This window comes from Dioscorea cayenensis, chromosome 2, assembly GCF_009730915.1.
Source record: "Dioscorea cayenensis subsp. rotundata cultivar TDr96_F1 chromosome 2, TDr96_F1_v2_PseudoChromosome.rev07_lg8_w22 25.fasta, whole genome shotgun sequence".
NCBI classification, from domain to species: Eukaryota; Viridiplantae; Streptophyta; class Magnoliopsida; order Dioscoreales; family Dioscoreaceae; genus Dioscorea; species Dioscorea cayenensis.
The window spans coordinates 14,195,714-14,217,520 of record NC_052472.1 but is presented as its reverse complement, the minus strand read 5'-3'; the positions used below and the strand labels follow the sequence as shown (position 1 = coordinate 14,217,520).

At 41.0% G+C, this 21,807-nt stretch overlaps 1 non-coding gene across 1 annotated transcript; it reads right to left on the bottom strand.

Moving 5' to 3' along the window:
• Positions 1–405: 405 nt before the first annotated feature.
• LOC120280917 lies at positions 406–512 on the bottom strand. Its single transcript, XR_005542445.1, has one exon. It is a non-coding gene; the product is annotated as a small nucleolar RNA R71 (small nucleolar RNA).
• Positions 513–21,807: the final 21,295 nt, after the last annotated feature.

Sequence of the window (21,807 nt, the reverse complement as noted above, 5' to 3'; positions counted from 1 at the left end):
AAGGGTCTGATAATAAGGTAGAATAGTATGAGCAGTAGAGGAGACTCTCAGATTATGTCAGACTCGCAGTTCTTGGCACACAATCCACTATTGTGTAGCCACTGATTACAACTCATAGTTTCGAGCTCAAGCCAAGCTTCATCCAGATGCCACAGCAGTCAGCACAGTTTAAGGGTTTGCCCAATGAGGATCAGAACAACCACATTTGAGAATTTCTTGGATGTGTGTGACATGCTCAAGATTAATGGTAGCATGGATGATTCTATCAAGATGAGGGCCTTCCCATTTTCCTTAAAAGGGAGAGCAAAACAATGGCTACATTCATTACCTAGAGCATCGATCACTGCATAGGAGGAGATGGTAGAAGCTTTTCTTGCCCGATATTTCCCTCCCAAAAAATCTGTGAAGCTTAGGAATGGTATATCTTCTTTTGTGCAAAAAGAATTTGAGTCTCTTTTTGAGACATGGGATAGGTTCATGTATCTTCTTCGAAAATGTCCTTAGCATGGGTTCCCCGAGTGGATGATTATTCAAACTTTCTATAATGGTTTGTACCCAAGCACAAAGCAATTACTTGATGCAACAGCTGGAGCTACCTTAGGAAGCAAGACCCCTGAATAAGCCCGACATCTCATTGAAGAAATGGCTATGAACAGTTATTAATGGAACACACGAGACAAAAAGAAGGCAACCAGACTTGAAAAGATTGATGTAGTCACATCATTGGCGGCCCAGGTTGAGTCATTGAGCAAGAAGTTAGACAGTCTAACTTCTCCTAGAGTGGCGATTGTGATGAGTTGCACTTGGTGTGGGGGAGGACATGGTTCGTCTGATTGCCCGATTGCTATTGGCGGTACATCTTCAGTGGAACAAGTGGATTTTGTAGATAATGCAATGAGAAGTTAAGGAAATTTGTATAGTAATACCTACAATCCGGGTTAGAGGAGCTACGCAAACCTTTCTTGGAGTAATCTAGGGCAACAGAAGGCTATGACACCACCGGGTTTCTAACAACAACAACAAGCCCCAAACATGGAGAATCGAGTTTCAGGGTTGGAGAACCAGATGACCGACATAGAGAAGGCTTTGACCAAGTTCATTCAATCATTGGATATAAGATTTCAATCGGTTGAAGCCACACTTCCCAACCACAACGCATCATTACATAACTTCGATAACAAAGTGGGACAAATTGTGAAGTTACTCTCAGAAAGACCTCAAGGGAGTTTGCCTAGCAACACATAGACCAATCCAAGAGAACATGTGAAACTATCAGTTTGAGAAGTGGTCGTGAAGTTGAGAGTAGGCTCCCTAGGGAGAAGACTAATGTTAAGTCACCCAAGGTCATGGAGGTTGAGTAAAGAGCCAAATAGAAGGAGGTGGCACCCACACCTCACAAGACAAGAATCCCTTATTCTTCAAGATTGATGAACGCCTAAAATGATTAGCAATACAAGAAGTTCTTGGGTATATTCAAGCAGTTGCACATCAACATCGCATTGTGGAGGCGTTGTCTCAAATGCCTCGCTATGCAAAGTGCTCAAGGACCTCTTGACCAACAAGAGAAAGTTAGAGGAGAGTACATCTATGATCTTAGATGCTTCTTTCTTGGTGGTATTGCAAAAGAATATGCCGAACAAGATGAAAGACCTGGAAGTTTATCATTCCATGTAATATTGGTAACTTAGGTGAAGAGAAGGCATTGGCCAATTGAGGGGCTAGCATCAACGTTATGCCTTATACATTCTTTCCAAAGCTAGACTTGGGAAAGCTTAGGCCCACTCCTATGACACTTCAATTAACCACCGAATAGTTAGACATCCGAGGGGCATTATTAAAGATGTACTTCTGAAACTTGACAAGTACATATTTCCTGTGGATTTTATAGTGTTCGATGTTGATGAGGATGCCGAGGTTCCATTGATACTTGGGAGGCCATTTTTGTGTACTTCTAAGCCTCACGTTGACATGGATGGTTGGGAGTTGACATTAAGAGTTGGTGATGACAAAATGACATATCGCCTTGCCGAAGCCATTCGACATTCCCTTGACTTTGATGATACTTTGTATTTTCTTGACACTACTGATTAGTTAATTGATGAATACACACTAGAAATGCTGTGTCTGGACCAATTTGAAGGGTTGCTAGATCAAGAAGTGGAGAATAAAGAAGTCTTATTATTTGGTCTAGAGGACAAGTTGCAACCTACTACGGGGATCATGAAGAGGATGGTCCAAAAGATGAAAAGAGCAAGGAGACGTCACAAGAAGCACGCCAATTCTAGTGGTGATGTGGATGCACGGAGTAAGGGTGACAAACCCTTGTGTGGTAACAGGATTTATTACTCTCCCTCCACTATGAAAAGATTATGCTCATCGTGCTTTCAAGTTGTAGGTAAGAGGGCAACCTTCATCCATGAGGCCCCGTGGGAGTAAGGTTAGGTATGTTAAGCTTAGTGACATTAAACAAGCACTTCTTGGGAGGCAACCCAAGTCTTTACTATTTTCTAAGTTTTAGTTTAATACTTGCATGAATAAGAGCTTTAGTGTTGGTGCCTTGATTTTCACATTCTATTACTGTGTTTTTCTCATAGATTTTTGGTGATTTAGTTTGCTTGATTGTGATTGGCAAAATTTCTTAGTCGTTTGAGCATGTTTTCCGTTATTCTCTGGTCAAGTTTTTCAGTGTTTATGCAGTTTCTGTATGTGTGTGAATGTGCAAAAATTTTCTAAGGAGCCTGTAATTTTTTCTAAGTTATCCAGAGAAGACACGACCATGTGGAATTTCAACACGGACGTGTGTTTTGGTTCAGAGCTCATCCGAAGGGGACACAAGGCGTATGAGTGCCCCTATGAATGGCCTTGTTACGGCCACATGTCCATGGGTAATTTCCACACGGGCATGTGGAACTCATGTAGAGACTTCTCTTTCATCCCGAGAGAACATAGGGGCATGTGAGTGCCCCTATGAGTACCCTTGCGAGCATCCACAGGCCCATGTGGAATTCCCACAAGGGTGTGTGGAACACTTAGTCGATATCTCGGCAGGACAGAGAAGCCACAGTAATATATGGGTGCCCATATGGGTCGGACACACGGGCGTGGATGCGTTCAGAGGCAAAAATTTCTATCCTGAGAGCACACAGGGGCGTGTGTCTTCCCTATGAGCAACCCTATGCGAGTCACACAGGCGTGGTGACAATGGCCCTTGTGTGTGACCCGCAAGTGCATGGGTTTGTCGAGTAATAAATCCTAAGTGAGTGGGGTATCGTATCCACCAGGAGTAGGGAGTAAAAATACTTCAATTGCTAATTAACCACGTGATAGTGAACAATGATAGTGTTGATAAAATGTAATGAAAAAAAAGAAAAAAAGAAACAAGAATGAGAGGAAAAAGTAATTGAGAGGTAAGGAAATCGATAGAAGTTGGGTACTCGGGCAATGCTCTCCCTATGATTAATGTTTTAAGTGCAAGACCAACTATTATACTTCCTAATTAATGCTCAATAAGTCATGGAAATCCTTAAGCACATGGTCCCAAATCTAAGGTCAACCATGACTAACTATATAGTATGTCCCGGCGGAGAAATTGCTCAATCTCAAGACCTCACACTGTGTAAAGTTGCATGTAGTTCTAGGGAATCCAAGTGATAAACCCTCATCCTATGTATAGACCTAACCCTTTGGTCCAAGCGAAAGGCCCCTAGTCACATCAAGCCCCAAACACTAGACTTCCTTCAACACTTCCCTCTGTTGCTCGCGTAACTAAGCCCCAACGGATTTCATCCTCTAGAACTTCACTCTATTGTGACCGCCAAAAACTCAAGGAAATGGAGGTAGATAAATCACACCGGAGGGGAAAGGGGCGCTCCGCTACATCTCGACTCACCCTTTCAATCCTCTCCAATCAAGCAATGTCTAACCCTCGTAGTGTGTCACTCATCTACAATGGTTACCAAGATGGATTCTCAACCCTAATGTCACTCTAGCGGAGAAATCATTCCATAAGCACTCAAGAATGGAACTCAATTGAAACATCTATAAGGAAAACATAATAAAAGATCAATGAAACAATAACATCCTAGGGTTTACAAAATCCAAGTACTCACTAAGGGTTTTAGCTCTCCATGGAGTACAATACAATCAACAATGAAATCAAAAGTAAAAACAAGTGTTCCATAAGAAAACCCCCTCGGTAGTCTTGTCGATGGTCTTGTGGAGTAGCCAAGTCTTCTCCAAGACTCCCTTTGTTCGGCCTAGGGCACACCTTACCGGATCTATGCTCGACAAAAGCTCCGCCAATAACCTTCTTCCAAGCAAATCACGGTGTTGAATCCCTCAAACCACTCCAAATACTTGCCAAAAGCCTCTCCAAGCCCTAGCCGACGGCTTCCAAAATGATGGAGAAAAGTGGAAGATAAGAGCGGAAAAAGATCGTCCAAAATCGGGGCTGAATCACGGCTTAAATAAGGCTGGAGTAGGGCATCCACATGCCCTTGTGTATCGGCCACACAGGCCTGTGATATTTCCACACCAGAATGGGGAATTTCCACACGCCGGTGTGGATTCTCTAGAAATCCTGTTTTCAGCCGGCTGTGAACAGTAACTACTACAATAATTGCTACATTGTTTTGCTACAGTAACCTGCTACAATACTCAAACAAAACACTCCCAATTCCACACTTTTCATCGAGGCAACATAAACGGGCACATGTTTATGCCGTAGATCGCAATTTTTTTCAATCAAAGGCTTCGTTGGTGAAGATTTTGTTATCAATGCGCAAGTCGAGATACGCAAATATGACTGCGTTTGTGCCCCTCCAACTCATTGTAATGACTTGAATTCATGGAGGTTGGCACCCATTCACGTATCGTGGAGTCCCACTTGTGTATCCGCGTTTGTTCCTTCCAATATTACACCAAATAATGCGTTTATGATCTACTTTTGGCTTCTTTCCTCAATACTTAGCTTGACAACCCTACATGCACAAAGGAACACAAATACACATGTATTAGTGCTTAAACCTGCTAAAAATAATGCTCATCATAAGGAAAGAACACTTCACATTCTTATCACACAAGCACTTATCAAACTCCCCCACACTTAAGCTTTTGCTTGTCCTCAAGCAAAGAAATTCACATTGAAACATAGAAGAAGGAAATATTGAAAGTGGTCTGCCTTAGGTTCACCAAAACATCCAAGGAGAGCATTCTACAAGTAAGGGAAATTTTAACACTAAACACGAAAAATCAATGCTCTAGCCATAAACTCGAATAAAAAAGTCCTACTTATTTTAACTCACTCAAAAACTCGAATCAAGTGTGTGTAAACTCAGTCAATTCAACCCAAAGTATACTCCTTAAAGTACTAATTATAAGGGACTTATTTATCTACAAAACATAACAAAATAAAAAGATGATAGTAGCTTCACATATCCTCTAAGGTAGCCTTTTCCCAAGCGGCCGCTAAGGTGGCTTTCACACTTTCGAGGTAGTAGCTCTTTCTACTAGGGTGGTAGCTTTCACTCATTCCATGAGATAGTTCTTTTCTCATTAGGGCATAACTAGTATCCGACTTAAGAGAGTAGCTACATACAACATAGGTGGTAGCTTTTTCCACCCCTAATACACAAACAACAAAATTTTTTTTCCAGCAAAATTAATACAAGAAGTAACACTAACTAGTCCCATTAACATTAAACTTGAGTTTCCAAAAGAGTTTAAAGAGTGAGTAGTGGAACAAGTGTCATCTGGGCAACAATTAATAGAAGTTCAAGTAAAAATTAGAGCATGAGAATATTCAATGTTAAAAATTCTCCTAAACTCAAGAATACAATCATTGCAACTAGGGTGAACTACCATTGGCTATGTGAGCATGTATATAAATCAAACTTATATAAAAGACATGTGCAATGTGACCTCCCCACCACACTTAAGTTGTACATTGTCCCCAATGTACACATGCAAGCTCACTAATAGTGTATATCAATCAAAAATATATGTGGGAGAAACAATCAGAACAATACTCTCCTATGTCCTACTATTGCATGTGATGGAGCAAAATCCTTGGGAGTGATGTTCCAACGGGTTGTGAAGCACACACGACCAAGTGCCAAAACACCTTCGCCGTGTCCATGACTAGTTCTCCATTCCCAATACTGACGAGATCATCTACACACATACACAAGGGGGTTCAGTAAAGCTTATGAAAATAAAAACAAATCGAGTATATAAAAGATAAAGTAATGAATACAACTCAAGAAAACAAAACATAAATAAAAGACATACTTAGAAGGAAAATCCTTTATGAGTAGTGTAAGTCTAATAACAATACAAAATAAGATAACAAGAAAGATATAAAGAACGACGCATCAAGCGTCTGTGTTGCCCTTTGGCTCTACTGCTATTGGTGCTAATGCTGCGGGGGAAGAATAGGAGACTGGTGGATTGAATGGTGCATGAATCAGTAATGAGGATGCTGGAGGGGCCGGAGGAGTCTGAGGTTGCATGTCTCGCTCTAAACAGCTGCTATATGATGTTGAAATACGCCATGAATTTGGTATGTTGCACTCTCTATGTTGCACGAATCTCGGCCACATCCGCCTGTAATACCCCTACCATATTCTCGAGCCTCTCAAACTGATCTTGGGCTCAAGTCGGGGAAAATATCCGCCTTAGTGGAGGTTCATGCGCTGTAGGGGGTGCCTCTAGTGCCGGTTGAGAACCCTCTGTTGTAACTCCCTCGGACTCAAATGGCTCTGGTGGGGGCATTTTCAGTACATAAACCCCGCCCGGATACTTTCTAGTCATGCCCATGAGCCTCATCATCTCTAACCTAAGGGGTGCTGGTACTATCGTCTTCTCGGCCCCTCTTATCATGTCTCGTAAGGCCATCCTCAGGAGGAGTCTAGTGATGTATAGGCCGAAAAAAATAACACCAATTCTGGAATAATGTCCCTGATGTCTCAGGTACTCGGCTATGATGTGTCCTAAGTGAATCGGCTCGCTTCGCACCATGGAGTATAAGTATAGAAGTTCCTGTCTACTCAGGACTCCAGTACTATCCCGCGACCATTCACTGATCTACTCAGGATGGCATGAAGATATCTATAGCTTGGTCAGGAGAGGCATGTAGCCTTGGACACTCCCGGCTCGTATCGACCCTGACCACACAGTATCTTATATGCCTTCTGGGAAGTCGGTCGGTAGCCCATCGTACTCCTCAGACTCAGTGAATGCCTCATCATATAACTTTGAGTTTCACAGGAGAACTGCGTGATGCTCATACTTTGATGTTGTCCAAAAGCTCTAAACTGAATGGCGTCAATGCTATCAAAATGAGCATAAGAGCAATCAAACTTAAATGAGGCGAGCACCTCCAATGCGAGCAGGAGGATAGCAGGATCACGGATAAGTAACAGCCTACGCCAACTGCCCACTAACATCAACTCCTAGACCTCATCTGCCATATCATTTGCTAGCTGCATCTCACTGAGTGAGCTCAAATACGGAAACCGCGTTTGACATAATTTGAGCTTTGACAGTCACTCAAACCAAGCCCAGTGCTTAGGGACGGCGATTTCCATGCTCTCTGGCTCAGGTGTAGGCTCTCGAGGATGCTTGCCATCTGCTTTCTTTGTTCTGGGAGCCATACCTATAGTATTGAAAAGAAATCAATCTTAAGTCATTCACAAGACAATGCTGTAGAAATCCACACGAGCCTGTGGAAATTCCACACGCCCGTGTTGATCCTAGGAGCGTGAAAGCCTCACGGCCCTCTGACCAAAAATCCACAAATACACCCCTGAATCGCATTTAAAATCATTGTGAATAAATTTCAACCTTTTTAGAGCAAAAATGAGTCACATTCACCGATTTAATCAACAAAATCACAGAAAATCCAGCAATGATGAAGATTGGAGAAAAAAGTAAGTTTATCGACAGGATGAAGGTCAAAATTTGCAAATCGGCCTGAAAACAAGCGTGAACTTCTCTAAACCAGCGGTAGGAGATCGGGAGAGTGCGAGAGAGTGTTATCCGAGTTTGTGGAAGTGTGAAAATAAAAACAACTCGATAGATTTATAAAGGGAATCACAGCCTTATGATATATGCATATCCACACGGATGTCCAGAAATTACCACGGCCGTGTGACACCACAGGAGAGTCCATAGGGACAGATGATGCCCCAGTGCACTCTTAGGAAAACACTTATAGTCTCTCCGAACGCATACACACGGTCGTGCGGAAAATAACCACTCCTATGTGCTCGACCCACAGGGGCATCCCCACGCCCTTGTGGCTTCTCTGTCCATCCCGAGAAAACTCTAAGTGATCCCCACGGTCGTGGACTTGTACAGGGCCAGTTCACAGGGGCACTCGTACGCCCTTGTGTATTCTCAGCATAGAAGAGAGCTCCTCTCCAGAGATCCATAAGGGCATGCGAAAATTACCCTCTCCCGTGTGTTTATCACAGGGTCATCCATAGGGGTGTGGCCACGCCCCTGTGTCTTCTCAGGAAAAATCTCTAAATCTCTGCAGGAAGACACAGGCCCGTGTGGAAATTACCTACAAGCATGTGTATCTCACAAGGTTGTTCACTGGGATGAATCCATGCCCCTGTGCCTTCTCTGGATAAGCTCTTCGTAGAGACCCACGGGTCTGGATACCTTAGGGGTACTGTAGGCTCTACAGAAAATTCTTGAAAATATAAAAACACTTAGAGCTTGCTTTCATCATGTAAAATATACCGGAGAAAAACATGAAACATGCTCAAATGACCAAGAACATCACCATAGACATTTAAACACACGATAACACCAACTCAACCACAAGAGAATCATCTGCAATGCATCAAAACATCAGGGCACAAACACTCAAAGCTTTATTCGTGCAGACACTAAACTAAAAACTAGAAAAATAGTAAAGACTTGGGTTGCCTCCCAAGAAGCACTTGTTTTACATCACTAAGCTTGACATACCTTGTCGTACATCACGGGGGCTCACAGAGAAAGAATACTTCCTTATTGTCTTTACTTACCTCCCCACCAAAATAGGGCTTTAGCCGATGTCTCTTCACCTTGAATGTACCTCTCTCCGGATGAGAGATTTCAATAGCACCATGGGGTGACACCTCAATTATGGTGTAGGGCCCAAACTATCTGGACTTGAGCTTCCCAGGAAATAGCCCTAGGCGAGAGTTGAACAATAACACTTGATTGCCCACATTAAAGTCTTTCGAGTTTTAAAATGCTTGTCATGCAACATCTGAATTCTTTCCTTCTAAATTCTGGCATTCTCATACGCATTCATTCTCCATTCATCCAACTTATTAAGATGGAGCGTTCTTTGTTCGCCTGGTTTTCTCAAGTCAAAGTTCATAGCCTTGTTAACCCAATAAGCCTTGTGCCCGAGCTCCACGGGCAAGTGACACACTTTACCGTATACCAAATTATAAGGAGTAGTCCCGATCGGTGTTTTATATGCTGTTCTTTGAGCCCAAAGTGTGTCATCCAAACGTTCCAACCAATCTTACTTCCCTTGTTCCACGCACTTTGTTAAGATTCTCTTAAGCTCTCTATTTGTAACTTCCACTTGACCACTTGTTTGCGGATGGTAGGAGTAGCGAGGCGGTGGTGTACCCCATAGCGCTTGAAAACTTTCTCAAGTTGAGTATTGCAAAAATGAGTTCCTCTATCACTAATGATAATTCGTGGAGTCCTAAATCGAGTAAACAACCTCTTCAAAAATTTCACCACGGTTCTGGCAACATTAGCAGGTAAAGCTTGAGCTTCCACCCATTTAGACACATAGCCAATTGCAACTAGAATGTATTGATTACCATTAGACTTTGGGAATGGACCCATGAAGTTAATAACCAGACATCGAAGACCTCACAAAATTCATCGGATTCTGAGGCATTTCATCCCAGTGTGATATATTTCCTGCCCTTTGACAACTGTCGCATCGAAGAACAAACTGGTGAGCATCATGGGATAGAGTCGGCCAATAAAAACCAGTAGTCAAAACTTTCTCATTAGTTTTACTTGACGCATAATGTCCCCTAACTGGCCCAGAGTGGCAGTGTGCAAGAATATTCCAACCTTCCTCTCTCGACACACACCTTCGAATCACATGATCAGAACAAATACGAAACAAGTATGGATCATCCCAAAAAATAGTTTTTCAAATCACTAAAAGACTTCTTCTTTTGTTAAAAGGTAAGGCCCTCTTTCAGTACTTTTCCTGATAGATAATTTGCAAAATCCGCAAACCACGGATTGTCTTCTGACTTGAAATCCTACACTATATACAAATCCTCTTCGGAAAGAAATCATTAATCTCCTTACTTTCCAGGTTCCTACCTTTCACAATCTTCTAGTCTTGATAAATGATCCGCAACTATATTTTCAGTTCCTCTCTTATCTTTTATTTCCATAACAAACTCTTGCAACAATAGGATCCAATGAATCAATCTTGGTTTTTTATCAACCTTGTTCATGAGATAACGGAGTGCCGAGTGGTCGGTAAAACCTGTGACCCTAGATAAGATGAGGTAGGGTCTGAACTTATCAAAAGCAAACACCACCGCCAATAACTTTTTCTGGTAGTTGCATAATTCTCTTGAGCAATCGTGAGAGTCTTGCTAGCATAATAAATCAGTCAGAATTGCTTATACTTCCTCTGACCCAAAACCGCTACAATAGCATAATCGCTTGAGTCACACATGAGCTCGAAAAGGTTCGTTCCAATCCGGTATGGTTAGGATGGGTGCTTGCACTAATTTCTCCTTCAACAAATTAAACGAGATTAGACAATCATTCCCAAAATCGAAAGGGCCATCTTTTTCAAGAAGCTTGGTCAACGGTTGTGTAATCTTCGAGAAATCTTTAATGAACTTTCTGTAGAAGCCTCTATGTCCCAAGAAACTATGAACCCCTTTTACATTTGCAGGTGGAAGGAGCTTCTCTATGATTTCAATCTTCGCTTTATCTACCTCCATTCCTAATCAAGAAATCTTATGTCTGAGGACAACGCCATCCTGAACCATAAAATGACATTACTCCCAATTAAGAACAAGATTTGTCTCTTCACACCTCACTAGCACTCTTTCCAATTTTTTTAAACACATGTAGAAGGAGTCTCCAAATACCTAAAAATCATCCATGAACACCTCCATTATGTCCCCTAGAAGGTCGTCAAAGATAGCAGTCACGCAACACTGGAATGTCACTGGTGTGTTACACAACCCAAAAGGCATTCGTCGGTAAGCGAAAGTGCCATAAGGACAAGTGAATGTTGTATTTTCTTGATCTTCTGGAGCTATTGGAATTTGGAAATACCCCAACAAACCATCAAGGAAGCAATAAATCTAATGGTGTGTCAACCGCTTCAACATTTGATCAATAAACGGTAATGGGAAATGTTCCTTTCGAGTGGCATCATTCACCCTTCTGTAGTTAATGCAAACACGCCAACCCTTAACTGTTGTGGTTGGAATTAATTCATTCTTTTCATTCCTCACAACCGTCATTCCTCCCTTCTTTCAGACAACTTGGGTTGGGCACACCCATGCACTGTCAGAGATGGGATAAATAATCCCCGCATCAAGTAATTTTATTAGTTCTGCATTGACAACTTGCTTCATGCTCGGATTCAATCTTCTTTGGGGTTGGATCACAGATTTATAATTTTTCTTCATCAAGATTTTATGACTGCAAAATGAGGGATTGATGCCCTGAATATCTGAGATTTTCCAAGAAATAGCCAATTTATGCCTTTTTAACATTCTAACAAGCTTCTCCTTTTGATCTATAGACAAACTTGAAAGAGACAATCACCGGGTGCTTTGAGTCCTCCATTAAAAATGCATACTCCAAATGTGTCGGCAAGGTTTTAAGCTCTAGTTCAGGGTGGTTCATCAATTAATGGGCGTAATTTGCTTTGTTTCAATCTGTCAATTTCCTCAAAATTGTTTGCTTCCTGTTCAAAATCATTCTCCACCTCTTCCACTTGTGCATGTACTTCTGAAGGATCCTCAACGGTTATCTATTCTTCCAGTCTCACCACTTTCATTTTCTGACATTGATACACTCAAAGAGAAAAGTTCCTATCTTTAATCATGATAAGAAGAGTCAAACTGAGCAAGGACTCTCTCCAAATTTCCTTATGGATGATTACTCATAGATGCCAATGCAGATTCCTCAAACTGATCTAGCACACTATCTAGTTCACCATTATGATTCTGAATTTAGGAAATGTACTCAACAATTGATTTTCCATTGGATGGTGAATATTGTAGTGCTCTGGCAAAGGCAAACACTGTGTGGGTTGTGGTGCAAATAGTTGAACTTTCTATTCTATGTTTTCAACCATCCCCGTGATTGTGTCAAAAAATTTGGGTATGTTGATCATTTTTTCTGCACAAAAAAGAAAGACAAACAAATCAGAATGATGAAAGAAAAAGAAGCTATGCAAGAGAATGAATGAATAGCTAAGATAGCAAAGTGCAAAGTATCTCTAAACGCCTACTCCCCGGCAATGGCGCCAAAAACTTTACAACGCCCCTACATGTGACCCGCGAGTGCCCGAGTTTGTCGAGTAATAAATCACAGGTGAGTGGGGTATCGTATCCATATGGCGTATGGGAGTAAAAATACTTAAATTTCTACTTAACCACGTAAAATGTGAACAATGATAATGTTGATAAAATATAATGAAAACAAAGATAAAAAGAAACAAGAATGAGAGACAAAAGTAAGTGAGAGATAAGGCAATCGATAGAAGTGGGGTACTCGAGCAATGCTCCCCCTAGGATTATTGTTTCAAGTGTAAGACCAACTATTATACTTTCCTAATCAATGCTCAATGAATCATGGAAATCCTTAAGCATACGGTCCAAAATCTAAGGTCTACCGTGACTAACTCTACACTATGTCCCGTCGGAGAAATCGCTCAGTCTCAACTCCTCACACTGTCTAAAGTTGAATGGAGTTTTTGGGAATCCAAGTGATAAACCCTCTTCTTATGTATAGACCTAACCCTCTGGTCCAGGCGACATCCTCTAGTCACATCTAAGCCCCAGACACTAGAGTTCCTTCAACGATTCACTCTGTTGCTCACGCAACTAAGCCCCAACGGACTTCATCCTCTAGAACTTCATTTTATTACGACTGCCAAGAACTCAAGGAAATGGATGTAGGATAGATCACACCTGAGGAGAAAGGGGACTCTCCGCTACCTCTTGATTCACCACTCAACCCTCTCTAATCAAGCAATGTCTAACCCTCGTAGTGTGTCACTCATCTACAATGGTTACCAAGATGGACTCTCAACCCTAGTGGATAAATCATTCCATAAGCATTCAAGATTGGAACTCAATTGAGACATCAATTTAGGAAAGCATAATAAAAGATCAATGAAACACTAACAACCTAGGGTTTACAAAATCCAAGTACCAACTAGGGGTTTAGCTCTCCATGGAGCACAATACAATAAACAATGAAATTGAAAGTAAAAACAAGTGTTCCATAAGAAAATAACCTTGGTAGTCGTGTTGATGGTCTTGTGGAGTAGCCAAGTTTCTCCAATACTTCCCTTGTTCGGCCTAGAGCACACCTCGCCGGATCTATGCCAGCGAAAGCTTCCTCAATAACCTTCTTCCAAGCAAATCGATGTGTCAAACACCTCAAACCACTACAAAGACTTGCCAAAAGCCTCTCCAAACCCTAACAGACGGCTTCGCAAATGATGGGGAAAAGTGGAAGAGAAGAGGAGAAAAAGGATCCCCAAAATCAGGCTGAAATTACGGCTTAAATAGGGCTAGAATCGGGCATCCACACGCCCCTGTGGATCTACCACACATGCCTGTGGAATTTTCACACGGGAGTGATGAATTTTCCACACACCCATGTGGATTCTCTGGAAATCCTGTTTTCGGCCCGCTGTGAACAATAACTACTACAGTACTTGCTACATTGTTTTCACTAAAGTAACCTGCTACAATACTCAGCCAAAATACTCCCAATTCCACACTTTTCATCGAGGCAATATAAACGGGTACATGTTTATGCCGTAGATCATAACTCTTCTTCAATCAAAGGCATTGTTGGTGAAGATCTTGTTATCAATACCCAAGTCAGGATACGCAAATGTGACTGCCTTTGTGCCCCTCCAACTCATTGTATTGACTTGAATTCATGGAGGTTGGCACACATTCACATATCCTGGAGTCCCACTTGTGTCTTCGCATTTGTTCCTTTTAAGAATCCACCAAATAATGCGTTTATGATCTTCTTTTGGCTTCTTTTCTCAAAACTTAGCTTCACAACCCTACATGCGCAAAAGAACACAAATACACATGTATTAGTGCTTAAACTTGATAAAAGTAATGCTCATCATATGGAAAGAATACTTCGCATTCTTATCACACAAGCACTTATCACGTTGGTAATTTCCACACTCCCTTGTGGATACACAGAACACCAAGAGCCACGATTTTTCTTTATACCCCACTCACGTCCCTTCATTCTGTAACTCCCAAACACTCAAAGAACACCCCAATTCGCTCCCTTAACACCTCACCTTCTATATAAAGAGATTTTAGTTGAGTTTTCTGGACGCATTCAAAGTATTTCACTTGCGTTTCATCGGTAATCTTTCGTTTCCTCCCTCTTCACCAATCTGCATTTCTTTTGCTTGTTCTTGTCAATTTTGCATGCTTTATATGTTTAAACCATTGGTGGATGCTTTCAGAAGAGATATAGAAGAGGTTCATATGTATTTTGAGTTTGTTGATGGTCTAGGGCATGCGACTTTCATGCCCCGTAGATCCACATGGGCATGTTTAATTTCTACACGACCATGTGGATTCCTACAGAGTGACTTTGTGAAGTTGATTTGATCGTTTCTTGTTTAGTTCTCATAGGAATAGCCCCTACAGCCAAGAAAACAACTGGCAAGCATCCCATAGACTATTCTCCTGAGCCTGAGCTTATGGAATTTGCCATCCCAGAGCACCATGTCCATTTTAAGCAACTATCAAAGGTCAAGTTTGGTCAGAAGCAGTTCTCGAAATTAAGTACACTTAGAGAGATCCAGCTTGGGTTCGAGATGGCGGATGAGGTAGAGTAGTTACTCTCGATGGGTAGCTAGCGCAAATTACAATCTATTCGGGAGCTGGCTATTCATATGCTGACGTTGGAGGTACTTGCACCCTTTGAGTTTGACAGATCATATTCAAGTTTCGACAGCATAGACACTATTCAGTTCAGAGCATTTGGCCAGTACCACACCATGAGTGTTATGCAGGTTTTTGTCCGACAGGGGCTCTACGATGAGGCATACATAGACAACAAGGAGTATGAGTCGTTACCGACAGATTACCCCGCAGTTTGACTCCACAGTGTGCATATAGAGCTCTGTGTGGAAAAGGGCAGTATGAGCCGAGACAATCCAAGGAGATGTGCCTCTCCCGGTCAGCATATAGATAAATCCACATCGTTCTGAGCTGGTCAGTGAACGCCTGTGGTAATAGCACCGGTGTACTGAGTCGACAGGAGTTGCTCTATTTATATTCCATGGTACAGAGCAAGCCGATTCATTTGGGACACATCCTGGCTAAGTACTTGCGCCACCAGGGCCAGTACGGCAGGGTAGGAGTTCTCTTGTCATGCCCTTACATTACTTGACTCATTATCAAGATGGGTCTACTAGACATGATCAGGGGACTGAGAAGACGATAGTGCCATCCCCCCTCGGCTTAGAGATGATGAGACTTATGAGCATGATCCGAAGATATAGCGACGGTGTTTAGATCATGATTATGCCCCCACCTAAGACAGCCGAGGGGGAGGGAAAGGCAGTAGAGGGGTCACAGCCTGCTTTTGAGCCAGAGCCTGAGCAGATGGAATCCGAGAGTACGGTAGGGGTGTTATAGTCAGATTTGGCTGAGGTTCGTGCGATACAGGCCGTGAACCACACTGCGGTGATAACACGTCTCGACATCCTACAACAGATCCTAGAGCGAGACATGACTCTGCACTACTCCTACGACCACAACACCATTATCACCACAGGCAGCACCATCATCATCTACAGCAGTGGATCACCTAGAGCTTGACATCGACGCTTGAGGCATCTTTACTTTACTTGTTTTTATGTTCAATATTTTATTTCTACATCTTATTTTGGACATGTACCACTCAAAAAGGATCGTCCTTCAGTGTTTATCTTTTATTTTCAGTTGCTTCAAGTTATATTTCATTTTCATGTCTTTATAAACTCGAGTTATTTTGTTTTTGTTGAGCTTCACTGAAATCCATTGGAACTCAACTCTCAATGAATATAGCTCCATCAAACGTACCATTATGAGTTCAGGGGAGTATTGTTTCAATTGCCCATCTCCACACATGTTTTTGATTTTTATACTTTATTGTGCTTGAATGAGTACATTGAGGCAAATTAACATCTTAAGTGTGTGTGTGTGTGAGGGGAGAGAGTTCACATTACACATGTTTTATACTTATGCTTCATTGGTCATGCGCATGGAGCCAATGACAGTTCACCTTAGTTGCAATGGTTGTATTCTTAAGTTTAGGAAAAGTTTTAACATTGAAAGTTCTCATGCTCTAGTTTTACTTGAATTTTTAAAAAATGTTTACTCGATTGACACTTATTGCGCTACTCACTCATTAAACCTTGTGGAAACTCAAGTTTGACACTAAAGGCACTAATCTAGTTTGTTTCTTGTTTTAATTTCTTAAAAAAATAATAAAAAAAAAAAGAAATGTTTGTTTGTTGGTGCATTTGGATGGAAAGTGCTACCACCTATGAAGTATGAAGCTACTCTCATAAGTTTGATGCTAGTTATGCCCTAATAAGAGATGAGCTATCTCATGGGATGAGTGAAAGCTACTACCCCGGCAGAAAGAGCTACCACCTCTAAAATGTGAAAGCCATCTTAGCGGCCGCTTAGGAAAAGGCTACCTTAAAGGATGTGTGAAGCTACTACCTTCTCTTTTCTTTTTATATATAAATAAGTCCCTCCGACTTAGAGCTTTGAAGAGTATACATTATGTTGATTTGTGTGAGTTTACACACACTTACACAATATCTGGTTGTTGTCCTTTTTGATTCAAGTTTATTGCTAGAGCATGGATTTTTCTTATTCAATGTTGAAATTTTTCCTTACTTGTATAATTCTTACTTTGCATGCTTTTGGTGAACCTAAGGCCACACACTTTCATTTTTCCTTCTTAGAGGCTTTAATGTTTTATATTTTCTTGAGGACAAGCAAAAGCTTAAGTGTAGGGGAGTTTGATAAGTGCTTGTGTATAAGTAATATGATGTATTCTTTTCTTACATTTAGCATCACTTTTATCATATTTTATCACTTATTCGTGGGTATTTGTGTTCTTTTGTGCATGAAGGGTTGTGGAGACAAAGTTGGATGAAAGAAATCAAAAGTAGATGAAAGAAAGCATCACTTTTCCCTTAGAGTGACACTAAGGGTTGAGAATCTATATTGGTAATCCTTGTGAATGAGTGACACTTCATTGGGATTTGACAAAGCTAGGTTAGTAAGGATCGAGAGGGTGAGTCAAGAGGTAGCGGAACGTCCCCTTTCCTTTCCAGTGTGATGTATCCTACCTCCAGGTTCCAAGAATCCTTTGCGGTCATGATAGAGTGAAGTACTAAGAGACAAACTCCATTGGGGCTTAGTTGCACAATTAATAGAGTGAAGTGTTGAAGTAATCCTTAGTGCTGGGGCTTAATTATGACTAAAGATCTTTCGCCTGGACCAAAGTGTTAGATCTATATTAGGAAATAGGGTTTGTCACTTGGAGTCCCTAGAGCTTTAAGCAACCTTGCACAGTGTGAGGCATCAAGAGTATTCCTTTCCACAGGGGCATAGTGTAGGGTTAGTCATGGTTGACCTTAGGTTTGGGACCGTGTGTTTTTTTTGGATTTCAATGACTTATTAAACATCAATTATGATGCATAATGATTAGTCTTTGCACTTGAAACAAACGTCCTAGGGTTAGCAATGTCTGGGTGCCCCATTTTCTATTGATTGCCTCTCCTTATATTTATTACGCTTCCTTTTCTTTTCTTTATTTTTATTTGCATTGATATTGTTCACACAACTCATCAAATATTTTCACAATAATTAAATAGGAATACTTGTATTTCTGAGCACTATTCCCTCTGGATATGACTACCCACTCACCAGGGTACTTTCTTACTTTCACAACTCTTGTACTCACAGTACACACATTCAAGGAGTGTGTCAACGATCAAACCTGTGAGAAAAATATATTACTATCATTTTGAATTTTAATGTTTATTCTTTATTGAAAAGATAGACGTTGAACTTGGCTTTCAAATAAAATGAAGATTAAGTCAATTGGATAATAAATTTGAATGTTATGACTGATTCAGTATAGATGCATCTATAAACTCATGTGTAGCTACAAAAATAACACCGGAGATTGAAATTAGATTACTAACATGACATTTATTTTGAATTTTAAAATTTGTCATTAATCAAAAAGATAGATGTTGAACTTAGCCTTCAAATAAAAAAAAATCTCAACTCAAATGAACAATAAATTATTAGAAAGTAATGATTGATTCAATGTAGCTGCATCTATAAAGTCATGTATAGCTACGACATTCACACAGGTGAAACAAATCCGATTTGTACCTATCATTTATTTTAAATTTCAAAAAATCAAAAAATCCAATGTTCAACTCATCTTTCAAATAAAGCAAAAATCAAGTCAACTGGTGATGATTTATCCACAAGTGTACGTGTCACACACAAGTAATACAGTTGTACCCCGTGACGTGAGGGGTAGGGTTATCAAACCATAGGGACTGGACTTAAAGTACTAATTACTTTTCTAATCATTAGTCGAACAAGAATAGGATTTGGTTTACAAAGAGGAAAAAAAAGCAAGTGAAGGATACGACAGGTGGAATTGTTAGGTTGATTAGGATCAAGTGTCTTAATAGCAAGAGAGCAATGCCCTGGGATGATTCCTATAAGTTATAGGATGCTGACTGACTTCTAATACCTACCTGGTACATTCTACACTTTTTTGTGTACTCAGGAGCAATGTTGCATCTATAGTTTCCAAATACACCAAGTTTTGCCAAGGTTAGTGTGGTTTCATACACATCGAGATTTACAATTACACGAGGCAACTACAACAATAGCAATCCACACCCAAGTTTTACCTAAGCAACTGTGTAATTTAAACAATCAAGCTATACAAGCACAAGATTAAACACAAGAAACCAAAAGAACTATGTAGATCATTTGAAGAAAGTATTCAAAGCATACAAAGCATCATAGTTCAGCATCACAGGGCACCATGGACAGTTAGCCCCTCATGGATGGGTATAACATGGAAGAAACAAATAAAGATCTAAGGGAAGAAGACATGACTCCCTCCTTCTCAAGATATTCTTCCTAGTTGAGCTCCATATGCTAGCCCCACTTCCCTTGTGCATCCGACTCATCCTTCATCCCCTTAGATGGTATGGTGAAGCTTGATCTTCACCCTCATTAAAGTCCTCCCGGTGGAGAAGAAAATTCCCGAACATAGATGATCTTGAAACCCTTGAAGGTTGGAGTTAAAAGGCTGATTTCAAGCTCGACATGGTCTAAGCACGGTTGTGCTTGGATTGTGCTATCTCATTAAGATTTCTGAGTGAATTGGCTAAAGTGTTCACCTGGGAGAATTAGGGGAATGTCCATGGTCGTGCTCCGCCCGTGCCTCACTTGTGCACCACTGTGCTAAGAGCATCATGAGCATGCTTCCAAAGTTGGCTAGAAACTATATTTAGGAAGGAATAATAATAAGGGGGATGAGCACTGTCGTGCTGAGACCATGCTTGGCCTGAGATCACTCCCCTGCTTGAATTATCAATAGGTCATCTCCAGGCTGAAATAATCTGTAGGACAGAGCACGCCCATGTTCTGCCTTTGTTCAACTTGAGAACTTAGAAAATCCTCATTCTTTGCTCATATCTTCCATGATTTCACTCCAAATTGCTTCGGGCACCTAAATCCTACATAAAGACAAATATACCCTGAATGGCCCCGAATATACACAAAAATATGCTAAAGGATGAGTAAAAGAATTAATTGAGGGCACAAAAATATGATATGAAATGCACTCATTAAATCCCCCAACACTTGAATTGTTGCTTGTCTTCAAGCAAACTCACTGATAAGTGCTTGTGTGATAAGAATGCGAAGTGTTCTTTCCTTATGATGAGCATTACTTTTAGCAAGTTTATGCGCTAATACATGTGTATTTGTGTTCTTTTGCACATGTAGGGTTGTGAAGCTAAGAATTGTGAAAAGAAGCCAAAAGTAGATCATAAACGCATTGTTTGGTGGAATCTTGGAAGGAACAAACGTAAAGACACAAGTAGGACTCCGGGATACATGAATGTGTGCTAACCTCCATGAAATTTAAGTCATTATAATGAGTTGGAGGGGCACAAAAGCAGGCACATTTGCGTATCCCGACTTGTTCATTGATAACAAGATCTTCACCAACGAAGCCTTTGATTGAAGAAGAGTTGCGATCTACGACATAAATGTGTGGCCGTTTATGTTGCCTTGATGAAAAGTGTGGCAAATCCAAGGGGTGTGTGGATGCCCGATTCCAGCACTATTTAAGCCGTGATTTAGCTTCGATTTTGGATGATCTTTTTCCCCTATTCTGTTCCACTTTTCTCCATCGTTTGGGAAGCCATCGGTAAGAGTTTGAAGAGGCTTTTTGCAAGTCTTTGGAGTGGTTTGAGGGATTCAACACCACGATTCTCTTGGAATAAGGTTATTGGGGGAGCTTTCGTCGGTATAGATCCGCCGAGGTGTGCCCTAGGCCGGACACGGGGACCTTTGGAGAAGACTCGGCTACTACATAAGACCATCAACTACGACTACCGAGGGGGTTTTTCTTATGGAATACTTGTTTTTACTTTCGATTTCATTGTTGATTGTATTGTGCTAGATGGACAGCTAAACCCCCTAGTGGGTACTTGGATTTTGTAAATCATAGAATGTTATTGTTTCATTGATCATTTTATTATGCTTTCCTTAATTGATGTTTCAATAGACTTTTAATCTTGAATGCTTGTGGAATGATTTCTCCCCTAGAGTGACACTAGGGTTGAGAGTCCATCTTGGTAACCATTGTAGATGAGTGACACACTACGAGGGTTAGAGATTGCTTGATTGGAGAGGGTAGAGAGGGTTTGTCGAGAGGTAGTGGAGTGTCCCCTTTCGCCTCCGGTGTGATTTATCCTATCTCTATTTCTTTTAGTTCTTGGCGGTCGCAATAGAGTGAAGTTTTAAAGGATAAAATAGTGTGAAGCGTTGAAGAGACTCTAGTCTCTGGGGCTTAGTTGTGACTAGGGGACTTTCTCCTGGACCAAAGGGATAGGTCTATACATATGAAGTGGGTTTATCACTTGGATTCCCTAGAACTCCATGCAACTTTACACAGTGTGAGGTGTTGAGAATGAGCAATTTCTCCTCCGAGACATAGTGTAGAGTTAGTCACGGTTGAACTTAGATTTGGGACCGTGTGCTTAAGGATTTCCATGACTTCTTGAGCACTGATTAGGAAGTATAATAGTTGGTCTTACACTTGAAACATTAATCCTAGTGGGAGCATTGCCCAAGTACTCCACTTCTATCAATTGCCTTACCTCTCACTTACTTTGACTTTCATTCATGTTTCTTTTTATCTTTGTTTTCATTACATTTTATCAACACTATCGTTGTT